This window comes from Bubalus kerabau, chromosome 17 (assembly GCF_029407905.1).
Source record: "Bubalus kerabau isolate K-KA32 ecotype Philippines breed swamp buffalo chromosome 17, PCC_UOA_SB_1v2, whole genome shotgun sequence".
NCBI lineage: Eukaryota > Metazoa > Chordata > Mammalia > Artiodactyla > Bovidae > Bubalus > Bubalus kerabau.
The window spans coordinates 60,316,562-60,329,875 of NC_073640.1; the positions used below are offsets into that span (position 1 = coordinate 60,316,562).

The 13,314-nt window shown below is 45.3% G+C and overlaps 1 non-coding gene across 1 annotated transcript; it reads right to left on the reverse strand.

Moving 5' to 3' along the window:
- Nucleotides 1-1,917: 1,917 nt before the first annotated feature.
- TRNAQ-UUG (transfer RNA glutamine (anticodon UUG)) lies at nt 1,918-1,989 on the reverse strand. Its single transcript has one exon. It is a non-coding gene; the product is annotated as a tRNA-Gln (tRNA).
- Between the last annotated feature and the right edge of the window lie 11,325 nt (nt 1,990-13,314).

Genomic DNA, 13,314 nt, shown 5'->3' on the forward strand with positions numbered 1-13,314 from the left:
CTTGAAGCAGGTTAAAATCCATTTCTATCTTCACTGCCCAAACAGCAGCAACCATCGGCGTCTATTGGGCACTTAAAACGTGGCCAGTGTGTGGTTAAAGAACTGGCTTTCACCGTTTAGATAATTTCAGCGAGTTTCAGTGGAAATGCCAAAACTTGGTTCAATTATTGGGAAAGTTTTAAGTTCCTTTGGAACCAGCCGGGTACCTGAATCCACCTTTTCAACTCTTTAAGTTTTACAGGCTCTAAAATAAAGACCTAGAATTCCAAATGAAAATTTAGCATTCTAGTGGAGATGCTGCTGTAAGGTGTGAAATAGTCACTGGATTTTTAGTTTTCTAAAATTTACTTTATTTATTTTTGTCTGTGCTTGAGAGATTGTTCTAGCAGCAGTGAGTGGGGACTACCCTCTAGTAGCTGTGCCCGGGCCTCTCATTGGGGGTGGTTTCTCTTGTTGCGTAGCAACAGTAGCTACTAGAAAATTTTAAAGGACTTAGGGAGTTGCTGCTATATTTTGATTGGACAGTGCCAGTGTGGAGGGAATAGGAATCAAAAATTAGCAACACAAAAAAGCTTAAGTACTATGTAAACTGGTGTGATTGGAGACATGAGATGGATGTGAGAGTTGGATCATAAAGAAGGTTGAGTGCTTTCAATTTGTGGTGCTGGAGAAGACTCTTGAGGGTCCCTTGGACTGCGAGGAGATCAAACCAGTCAATCTGAAAGGAAATCAACCCTTGAATGTTCATTGGAAGGACTGATGCTGAAGCTGAAGCTTCAATACTTTGGCTATCTGATTCAAAGAGCCGACACACTGGAAAAGACCCTGATGCTGGGAAAGATTGAAGGCAGGAGGAGAAGGGGGTGACAGAGGGTAAGATGGTTGGATGGCATCACCGACTCAATAGACTTGAGTTTCAGCAAACTCTGGGGGATAGTGAAGGACAGGGAATCCTGGCAAGCTACAGTCCATGGGTTTGCGGAGGCGGAAATGACTGAGTGACTGAACGACAACGTGACGGGAGACCAGTGAGTTTCTTTTTTTTCCGGGCTGTTCTTGGCACCTATGAGTTTCACTGATCTAAAAAAAAAAAAAAAAAAAAGCTCTGGAAATGGCAGATCTTTTGTCTGGGCTGATCCACAAATAGCCTTCAACTGTAGGAGAGACCTCTCTAAGGCATATACCTGATCCAAAGACTTTTGATCACACTCAGAATAGAAATTAGAAAACTTACCAGGACCCAAAGGCCCAACCACACTCTGTGCACCTTTGTTCTAGGTTTTCCACAAACGTTAATTCAATGTCCTCAGTATCCTATGAAATAGTGCTATCACCCCCACTTTACAGATGAAAAAAAATTATGCACAGAGAAGGAAAGAGTCATATGCAGTTGATCAAGCTGAGAAGATGCCCAACGACTGTGCAACACTGCCCCCTTGTGGATCCGGAGACACACACGGAGAGAGTTCCGAGGTTGGGAGGGGGTCAGGGACAAAGGCGGGACCCCAGGGTCTCTTGCGTCGGTCGCCCTGGGCCCCGGCACCCAGCTCTGGACCCAGACGTCGGAGCAGAGGAGGCAGGTGCAACCCCGACTGGTGCAAGAGCAGGGACCACCACCTGAGCTTTACCTCTGGTGAGCTCGGAGCCTTGCGCTCTGTGAGCTTGGGTCTTGATCCTGACCTTGGGTGTGTCAGGAACTAAAAAGAAGGGCTCAGAAATCTGACCTCTGGAGTCAGATTTGCTCCAGCAAGAGCTTGGGTGAGCAGCTGAGTGTTTCTGGTCTTAGAGGTCAGCCACTGTTTTCTCCAATTATTGCTACTAATACAATGAGTCAAAGAGGACTGTTTATTTATTTACTTTATCTCTGTTTATTTATTTATTTTTTTTGGCCACACCGTGTAGCTTGTGGGAGCTTAGTCCCCGGACCAGGGATCGAACCCAGGCCCTCAGCAGTCAAAGTGCTGAGTCCTAACCACTGGACCTCCAGGGAATTCCCATCTCTGTTTATTCTTGAATCATGGTGACCCTGGGTGTCTTCCAGAACCATGTCCTCTGTGCACCCAGATACCCAGAAAGGATCATGCTAAAATAATGAGGATAATGAAATTAATGAGGATAATAAATCCCTCCCATGCATTGAGTGGGCTTCCCTCATAGCTCAGTCAGTAAAGAATCTGGTTGCAATGCAGGAGACCTGGGTTTGATTCTTGGGTTGGGAAGATCCCCTGGAGAAGGAAATGGCAACCCACTCCAGTATTCTTGCCTGCAAAATCCCATGGACAGAGGAGCATGGCGGGCTACAGTCCATGGGGTCACAAGAGTCGCACGTGACTTAGCGATTAAACCAGCATGCATTGAGTGGTTCTAGTCATGGTTTCACTTGTGTTATTGTTCTTAATCTCAGGAGATAAAATTATGAGCGTGTCTTTTTACAAAAGGAGAGATAGGTTCAGAAATGTGACTTCCCCCATTACAAAAGGAAATCAGGTTTTCTCAGAAAACTCCTCGCTGGCTATATTTGTTAGGGTGGCGGGGGAGGTGGAAACAGTCCTTCTTTGTTTTTACATACTTGGGGGAACATGTTAACACTAATGGTTACCATATGCTGAGTGCATGCTCTGTGAAATTGTTTCAGCAGCTTCACTCAGATTAACTTGCTAATGTGCCCATTAACCTTAAGAAGTCGCTACTATTGTCTGTCTCCACTCTAAGCGGGGAGAAACCCAGGCAAAGAGAGACTAGAGTCACTTTCCGAGGCTATCACAGAAACAAATAGCTGGATTTGAATCCAGGGAGAGTTGCATGAGAATCTGTGTGTGTGTGTGTGTGTGTGTGTGTGTGTGTGTGTGTGTGTGTAATGTCATTCCCACTTCACTTTTCAAAAGTAGAAACAAGTAGATTTATTTAAATAAAAATAGATTTATTTATCTATGTGGCTGGATCAAGTCTTAGCTGCTGCACGTGGGATCTTCACTGTGTCCTGCGGGATTTTTCTTGGGGAGCAGGGACTCTCTAGCTGCGGCTCCAGGGCTTTACAGCACCCAGGCTTAGCTGCCCCGCAGCACGTGGGATCTTGGTTCCCTGACCACGGATCAAACCGGAGTCCCCTGCGTTGCAAGGCGGATTCTTTTTTTTTTTTTAATGTTGGGTTTTTTCATTTTTAAAATCTTTTAATTTATTTATTTATATTTATTTTTGACTGCTCTGGGTCTTCATTGCTTTCTACAGGCTTTCTCTAGTTGCGGCCAGCGGAGGTGACTCTGGAGTTGAGAGGCGCGGGTTTCTCTTTGCGGTGTCTTCTCTTGTTGTGGGAGCACGGGGGTTTGGGTGTGCGGGCTTCAGTAGTCGTGGTGCACGGGCTTAGCTGCTCCATGGCATGTGGGATCTTCGCAGGCCAGGGATCGAGCCCGTGTCCCCTGCGCTGGTAGGTGGATTCCTATCCACTTGTCACCAGGGAAATCTTCCAGGCGGGTTCTTAACCAGTGGATCACCAGGGACGTCTCTCCAACTTCATTTTTGAATAGGTATTGCTTCCACATGGCACAGAAACAAAGTATGTTTATTAAAAACGTACAGAGCGATGAACCTCCATCGTGACCTTGCCCGCCTTTGATCCTGTCCTCGCCCCTTCTTCCAAGCATAACGACTAGAATGTCTTTCTTGGGTCATCTTCAAGGGTTTCACTGCACGTGAACCATTAAACGCAGATATGTCGTCTCATTTTTGCCTTGGTTTTAGCCACCAGGCTGGGCTTCTTGTAAAGTAAGTTGTCTCCTGGTGTTCAAAACATGTGATGAAATGAACAATTTAGAAGCTGAGAAAACAAATTGAATTTGAGAAAGTCTAACTCTTGGGCCTGCATAAATGAACTGGGTCTTTGCTACATCTCCAGGGGAGATGATGAATGTAAATAAAGAATAGCTCCTTATCTCATGTGACTGCTGTCAAAATGGATTATAAACAGAAAAGTTTTTGGAAATGGCAGTACACAGTTTATGAGAATTACAATAGATCTGCATTTGTTTCTACTGTATCTTTCAGTTCAGTTCAGTCGCTCAGTCGTGTCCGACTCTTTGCAACCCTATGAATCGCAGCACACCAGGCCTCCCTGTCCATCACCAACTCCCGGACTTCACTCAAACTCCCATCCATCGAGTCGGTGATGCCATCCAGCCATCTCATCCTCTGTCGTCCCCTTCTCCTTCTGCCCCCAATCCTTCCCAGCATCAGAGTCTTTTCTAATGAATCAACTCTTCACATCAGGTGGCCAAAGTATTGGAGTTTCAGCTTTAGCATCATTCCTTCCAATGAACACCCAGGACTGATCTCCTTCAGAGTGGACTGGTTGGATCTCCTTGCAGTCCAAGGGACTCTCAAGAGTCTTTTCCAACACCACAGTTCAAAAGCATCAATTCTTCAGCGCTCAGCTTTCTTCACAGTCCAACTCTCACATCCATACATGACCACTGGAAAAACCATAGGCTTGACTACAAGGACCTTTGTTGGCAAAGTAATGTCTCTGCTTTTCAATATGCTATCTAGGTTGGTCATAACTTTTCTTCCAAGGAGTAAGCGTCTTTTAATTTCATGGCTGCAATCACCATCTGCAGTGATTTTGGAGCCCCCCAAAAATAAAGTCTGACACTGTTTCCACTGTTTCCCCATCTATTTCCCATGAAGTGATGGGACCAGATGCCATGATCTTCGTTTTCTGAATGTTGAGCTTTAAGCCAACTTTTTCACTCTCCTCTTTCACTTTCATCAAGAGGCTCTTTAGTTCCTCTTCACTTTCTGCCATAAGGGTGGTGTCATCTGCATATCTGAGGTTATTGATATTTCTTCCAGTAATCTTGATTCCAGCTTGTGCTTCTTTTAGCCCAGTGTTTCTCATGATGTACTTTGCATATAAGTTAAATAATCAGGGTGACAATATACAGCCTTGACGTACTCCTTTTCCTATTTGGAACCAGTCTGTTGTTCCATGTCCAGTTCTAACTGTTGCTTCCTGAGCTGCATACAAATTTCTCAAGAGGCAGGTCAGGTGGTCTGGTATTCCCATCTCTTTCAGAATTTTCCACAGTTTATTGTGATCCACACAGTCAAAGGCTTTGGCATTGTCAATAAAGCAGAAATAGATGTTTTTCTGGAACTCTCTTGCTTCTTCCATGATCCAGCGGATGTTGGCAATTTGGTCTCTGGTTCCTCTGCCTTTTCTAAAACCAGCTTGAACATCTGGAAGTTCACGGTTCACGTATTGCTGAAGCCTGGCTTGGAGAATTTTGAGCGTTACTTTACTAGCGTGTGAGATGAGGAGCCAAGAGGAGCTACCCCTGAGGTCAGGGGCAGCGGCCGAGAGTGCCAGGCTGCGACGGTGCAGGAACGGCCGAGAGGAGCTACACCGCGTCCTAGGTCAGGGGCGGCCGGGAGGAGCTAGCCCAAGTTGGAGGTCAGGGGCGGCTGAGAGGAGCTACTCAGAGTCCAAGGTCAGGGGTGGCGGCCGGGAGGAGCTATCCCACGTCCAAGGAGCAGTGGCTGCGCGGGCGCAGGAGGGCCTAGAGGAGCTACTCCACATTGAGGGTCAGGAGGGGCGGCGGTGAGGAGATACCCCACGTCCAAGGTAAGAGAAACCCAAGTGAGACGGTAGGTGTTGCAAGAGGACATCAGAGGGCAGACACACTGAAACCATACTCACAGAAAACTAGTCAATCTAATCACATGGACCACAGCCTTGTCTAACTCAATGAAACTAAGCCATGCCCATGGGGGCAACCCAAGATGGGCAGGTCATGGTGGAGAGATCTGACAGAATGTGGCCCACTGGAGAAGGGAATGCAAACCACTTCAGTATTCTTGCCTTGAGAACCACATGAACAGTATGAAAAGGAAAAATGATAGGATACTGAAAGAGGAACTCCCCAGGTCAGTAAGTGCCCAATATGCTACTGGAGGTCAGTGGAGAAATAACTCCAGAAAAAAAGAAGGGATGGAGCCAAAGCAAAAACAATACCCAGTTGTGGATGTGACTGGTGATAGAAGCAAGGTCTGATGCTGTAAAGAGCAATATTGCATAGGAACCTGGAATGTTAGGTCCGTGAATCAAGGCAAATTGGAAGTGGTCAAACAAGAGATGCCAAGAGTGAACGTCGACATTCTAGGAATCAGCGAACTAAAATGGACTGGAATGGGTGAATTTAACTCAGATGACCATTATATCTACTACTGTGGGCAGGAATCCCTCAGAAGAAAAGGAGTAGCCATCATGGTCAACAAAAGAGTCCGAAATGCAGTACTTGGATGCAATCTCAAAAACAACAGAATGATCTCTGTTCATTTCCAAGGCAAACCATTCAATATCACAGTAATCCAAGTCTAAGCCCCGACCAGTAACGCTGAAGAAGCTGAAGTTGAACAGGTCTATGAAGACCTACAAGACCTTTTAGAACTAACACCCCAAAAAGATGTCCTTTTCATTACAGGGGACTGGAATGCAAAAGTAGGAAGTCAAGAAACACCTGGAGTAACAGGCAAATTTGACCCTGGAGTACGGAATGAAGCAGGGCAAAGGCTAATAGAGTTTTGCCAAGAGAATGCACTGGTCATTGCAAACATCCAACAACACAAGAGAAGACTCTACACATGGACATCACCAGATGGTCAACACCGAAATCAGATTGATTATATTCTTTGCAGCCAAAGATGGAGAAGCTCTATACAGTCAGCAAAAACAAGACCAGGATCTGACTGTGGCTCAGATCATGAGCTCCTTATTGCCAAATTGATACTTAAATTGAAGGAAGTAGGGAAAACCACTAGACCATTCAGGTATGACCTAAATCAAATCCCTTATGATTATACAGTGGAAGTGGGAAATAGATTTAAGAGACTAGATCTGATAGATAAGAGTACCTGATTAACTATCTTTAAGGCTGGTCTAAGGAGATCAGCCCTGGGATTTCTTTGGAAGGAATGATGCTAAAGCTGAAACTCCAGTACTTTGGGCACCTCATGCGAAGAGTTGACTCATTGGAAAAGACTCTGATTCTGGGAGGGATTGGGGGCAGGAGGAGAAGGGGACGACAGAGGATGAGATGGCTGGATGGCATCACTGACTCGATGGACATGAGTCTGAGTGAAGTTCGGGAGTTGGTGATGGACAGGGAGGCCTGGCATGCTGCGATTCATGGGGTCGCAAAGAGTCGGACACGACTGAGCGACTGAACTGAACTGAAATGTCTTATTAGATGAAAGGAAAAGTGAAAACCATATCAGATTTGTAGGAGCTTTGACATTATGTTTACGTTTTGATAATTTAGGACTCATGATTTGGGGAGGACAGTCTGAACACTGTCAGTGCTTTCCTCAGCAATGCAGGCAACAAATCACCTTCACTTAATACATGTAAAAAGAGAGCTCTACCCCAGGACTGGGCGGCCACTTTTCCAGGTGTTTTTTGCTCTCTGCAGCTTTTGCTCTACCTCATCCAACACAATACTTCTCTTAGGAGTGAGCCATGTCATTGCAGACTAGTCCAAGCCAGTTTTTTATTTCTCCCCCTCAATGTACTTTCCGCTCATTCCAGCACTGTTTCACATGTATATGGTGTGTTATTATAGGTGTGGTTTATGCTGACAGACAACATATACTGGTAAAGATCATCAAAGGATCCATGTCCCCAGCCTTGCATTTGCTCAGAAGATTGGTTGATGAATGTCAATGCATATGTTTTAAGTTAAAATGCTTAATGTATGTATCTTTTCAAAACTTGACCTCTTGCTTCAAATGACTTTTTTTTATTGATTTCTTTGGTCATCCTGTACAACATGTTGAATCTTAGTTCCCCAACTAGGGATTGAATCTGAATCCAGTCTTAACCACTGGACCACTAGGGAAGTCCCCAAATGATTTTTTTGTTAACTACAGAGGATGAGATGGCTGGATGGCATCACCGACTCGATGGACGTGAGTTTGAGTGAACTCCGGGAGTTGGTGATGGACAGGGAGGCCTGGCGTGCTGCGATTCATGGGGTCGCAAAGAGTCAGACACGACTGAGAGACTGAACTGAACTGAAGAGTCACAGGCAGCTAACAATAAGGGTACATGAGAAAAAAAATAAACATTTGGTGAATTCTTTTTTGTGATATAAGCATCAAAAAAACTTATGATGCTGAGTTAGTTTCAAGGTTTGTGCAACACTGTTTAGATAATTACGTAAGTTATAAAACAATGGCTGGTGTGAAAATTACAGATGATTCATAATTATATCTATGAACATAAAGCTCTCTACTGGGAAGGCTTCCAGTCTGGGAGAACTCAGTGGGAGGCATTCCTCCACCCATGCCCAAGGGAGCTTGCTACTCATTCTGTGGTGACTGTTGTTGTTCAGTCACTCAGTCCTGTCCGACTGTTTGTGACCCCATGAACTGCAGCATTCCAGGCTCCTCTGTCTTCCACTGTCTCCCAGAGCTTGCTCAATTTCATGTCCATCGAGTTGGTGAGGCTATCTAACCATCTCATCCTCTGTCGTCCCTTCTCTTCCTGCCTTCAATCTTTCCCAGCATCAGGGTCTTTTCCAATCAGTTGGCTCTTTGGATCAGGTGGCCAAAATATCAAAGCTTCAGCATCAGCATCAGTCCTTTCAACGAATATTCAAGACTGATTTCCTTTAGGATGGAGTGGTTGGATCTCCTGGCAGTCCAAGGGACTCTCAAGAGTCTTCTCTAGTACCACAGTTCAAAAGCATCAATTCTTCAGTGCTCAGCCTTCTTTATGGTCCAACTCTCCCATCGGTACATGACTAGTGGAAGAAACCATAGCTTTGACTATACAGACTTTTGCTGGCAAAATGATGTCTCTGCTTTTTAATACGCTTTCTAGTTTCATCATAGCTCTCCTTCCAAGGAGCAAGCATTTTTTTTTAATTTCATGGCTGCAGTCACTGTCCTGTGGGTGGAAAGAGAACACTGAAAATAGAACAAAGAAGACAGTGAAAGGTGCACATAGAGAGATCTAGAACAGTGATCACAATACACGTTCAATGCAGAAATATCTACATTGTTGGTTGCAGTATGTGGGAGCGTTAGTTGGGTCTAAAGCTCTAAAGTCATGTGAACTCATGAGTTGCAGCAAGTGGGATCTGGTTTCCTGATCAGGGATTGAACTTGCACCCCCTGCATTGGGAGCATGGAGTCTTAGCCACTGGAGCACCTGGGAAGTCCCCAAGTTTTAGTTTTGCAAGATGAAAACGTTCTGGAGATCGGTCATACGACAATGTGAATGTACTTAGCATACCGAACTGCACGCTTACAAGTGCCCAAGATGGTACGTAATTTCACATTATGTATTTTTACCACAAAATGTTAAAAAAGACCTCCTGATGCTGGAGTTGGTTACAAAGTTTGTGACACATCATTCAGTTAGTTAACATGAGTTACAAAACAATGACTAAGAGTGAAAATTAGAGATGACTCTCTTGTTATCACTGCAGGTAAATGATACAGCCCCAAAGCTTCCCTGGCATATTTCTTAAGGTACATTGTTTTTAAAAGCTATAAAGCTCTGGACAAACCCCTCACTGTGAAGGTGAACAGTTTCACTCTTCTTTGTCTAATGCCCTGCAGGGGTGTTTTGGTAGAGTCAGTTCTTGACAGTTTTTCTTGAGTGTGTATGTGTGTGTTAGTCGCTCAATCGTGTCTGACTTTTCACGACCCCGTGGACTGTAGCCCTCCAGGCTCCTCTGTCCATGGGATTCTCCAGGGAAGAATACTGGAGTGGGTGGGCATTCTCTTCTCCAGGGGATCTTCCTGACCCAGGGATGAAACCTGCGTCTCTCGAGTCTCCTGCATTGGCAGGAGTGCCAATTACTATTGGCATTACCACTACTACCACTCAATGCCTCAACAGCACATATAGGAAAATGTCCGCATCGGCTTTCTCTGGATGGTTGAATCACTATGTGGTTTTATTTTCTTCATTCACATACCTCCGTGTACTGTGTTCCTCCGTGTTCCACGTGTTCCTTACACATGTTCCTCTGTGTAACTAAATAGTTGATGAGATAATTTATAAATAGAAGAGTTCCAGATCATAAATATAGGGGAGTGATAAAGTTATAAAATCACCATTTTGCAACCCGTAACGAAACAGTGCCTCTGGGCTATGGTCACGGTTGACTGCTAAAGCCAGTAGGTGGAAAGCAGATGGGAACTTATAATATATGGGTCAGGCTGACGACACTGGAATCCTAACATCACAAACAGAGACAACTTGACAGCAAGTATCTCTTGATTTATTGTGACAGTAAAGACACGGCTGCAGCTTTGAAATATTTTGCTCCCAGCTTGGACCTGAAGGAGATCGTGCTTTTTGCTCCAACTACCAGAGGATGGAGAAACATGTTAAATAGGCCTACAGGGAGCCAATCAAGAGAATCTGTGATGTGCAAACTTCCAGGATGAACAACCTGTTTTCATCAACAATAAAATTGTTCAAGATTGGGAAAGGAGTATGTCAAGGCTGTATATGGTCATCCTGTTTATTTAACTTCTATGCAGAGTACATCATGTGAAATGCCTGACTGGATGAATCACATGCTGGAATCAAGATTGCTGGGAGAAATATCAACAACTTCAGATAAGCAGGTGATACTACTCTAATGGCAGAAAGTGAAGAACTAAAAAGCCTCTTGGTGGAGATGAAAGAGGACAGTGAAAAAGCTGGCTTAAAACTCAATATTCCTAAAACTAAGAGAAAAGTGGAAACAGTGACAGATTTTATTTTCTTGAGCTCCAGAATCACTGCGGATGGAGAATGCAGCCATGAAACTAAAAGAAGCTTACTCCTTGGAAGAAAAACTATGACAAACCTAGACAGCATATTAAAAAGCAGACACATCACTTTGCTGACAAAGGTGCATATACTCAAAGCTATGTTTTTTCCAGTAGTCATGTATGGATGTGAGAGCTGGACCCTAAAGAAGACTGAGAGACAAAGAATTGATGCTTTTAAATTGTGGTGCTGGAGAAGACTCTTGAGAGTCCCTTGAACTGCAAGGAGATCAAACCAGTTAATCTGAAAGAAAATCAACCTTGAATATTCATTGGAAGAACTGATGCTGAAGCTTCAATACTGTGGCCACCTGATGTGAAAAGCCGATTCATTGAGAAAGACCCTGATGCGGGAAAGATTGAAGGCAGGAGGAGAAGGGGATGACAGAGGTTGAGATGGTTGGATGGCATCACTGACTTGATGGACGTGAGTCTGAGCAAACTCCGGGAGACAGTGAAGGACGGGAAAGCCTGGCGTGCTATAGTCCATGGGGTTGCAAAGAGTGGGACACTACTTAGTGACTGAACAACAACAATAAAACCTTTATCAGTACGTAGAACATTTATTGTCACTTCATGCCAGTGCCCTATCAATCCCCACTCCTACCCAACAGGCAAGCAGTATTCTGATTTCTTTCCACTATAGGTTAGTTTTGCTTGCTGTTCATATAAATGGAGATATAAACACATCCCTTTAGTGTAAGGCGCTTTCATCTTGAGATTCACTCAGTGGTAATTTGTTCCTTTCAATGGCATATCCCATTGCTGGACTCTACCGCAGTTTCGTTTATACGTTCTCCCATCTATGGACGCCTGGGCTGCTTCCAGTCCTCTCCGAATAAAGCCGCTATGAACAACTCTCTGATGGTTTTCAGTTGCATTTCTCTCATGATTAAAGATGTTGCGATCTTTTCACTTGCTTTTTGCCCATTTGCCTATCTTCTGTTGTAAGTTTAATTCAGTCGCTCAGTCATGTCCGACTCTTTGGGACCCCGTGGACTGCAGCACGCCAGGCTTCCCTGCTGCTGCTGCTGCTAAGTCACTTCAATCGTGTCTGACTCTGTGTGACCCCATGGACGGCAGCCCACCAGGCTCCCCCGTCCCTGGGATTCTCCAGGCAAGAACACTGGAGTGGGTTGCCATTTCCTTCTCCAATACCCTGTCCAGCACCAACTCCCCAAGCTTGCTCAAACTTTCTGTTGTAAAGTAGACCTATCTTTGATTTTTTTTCTCTCAAAGAGAGGAATCTTGGACCTCCCTGGTGGTCCAGTGGTTAAGAATCCGCCTGCCAACACAGGGGGCACTGTTTAGATCGCCGGTCCTGGAAGAGCCCACCTGCTGCAGGGCACCTAAGCCTGCGTGACTGAGCCCGAGTGATGCAAATACCGAAGCCTGTGTGCCTAGAGCCCGTGCCCTGCAAACAAGAGAAGTCACAGCAAGGAGAAGCCCGCGCGCCTGGCAAGAGGAAGCCTTGCGCGGCCTAAATAAATAAATAAAAATTTAAAAGAAAGGGGTCTTGATACATTTTCTAATGCCCTTATTTAATTTCCCTGGTGGCTCAGACAGTAAAGAATCCGCCTGCAATGCAGGAGACCTGGGTTCGATCCTGGGGCCAGGAAATCCCCTAGAGAAGAAAACGGCAACCCGCTCCAGTATTCTTGCCTGGAGAATCCCATGCACAGAGGAGCCTGGTGGGCTACAGCCCATGGGGCCATAAGGAATCAGACACGACTGAGCGACTAACACTTAATCTAACTTACACAGATGATTAACCTTCCCGTGAATATTCTTTTTCCGGGACTGCTGTAATAAGGTGTCACAAGCTGGGTGTCTGAAAACAACAGAAATTCATTCTCTTACAGTTCTGAAGGCCAGAAGTCAAGGTGTCTGCAGGGCTGAGCTCCCTCGGAAACTCGGGGTGGAATCTTTCCTTGCCTCTTCCAGCTTCTGCTGGCGGCCGTCAGTGTTTGGCTTGCAGCTGCACCCCTCCATCTCTGCCTCTGTCTTCACATGGCGTTCTCCCCCGTGAGTCTGTCTTCACATCATCTTCCCTCTTCTCATAAAGACACCGGTTTTATTGGGTTCAGGTCCACCCTACTTCGGTATGAACTCAAGTAATTACATCTGCACTGACCCTATTTCCAAATACGGTCACATTCTGAAGTACTGGGGATTAGGACCTTGACATATCTTTCGGGGGAACACCACTTAACCCATAATATTATCGATACGGTGATCTGCACCCCCCCCCCCAATTATGTGTAGGCACTCGCTGCCTTCGAAATTGGGCTGCATTCTCAAAGTGGTGGCATATTTTTCTCTGCACCAACTCTGGGGCAGACGCTGGGCAGGAGGTGGCATTGTCATCGCGGTGTTCCCCGGAAGGAGTTTGATTCCATCCACCGCTCAGACGGGTCGAGGAACTTGCTCAAAGTTAGCGGAGGAATTGGTACTCAGAATCCTGACTCCAAAAAATGTCCGGCCACGTTC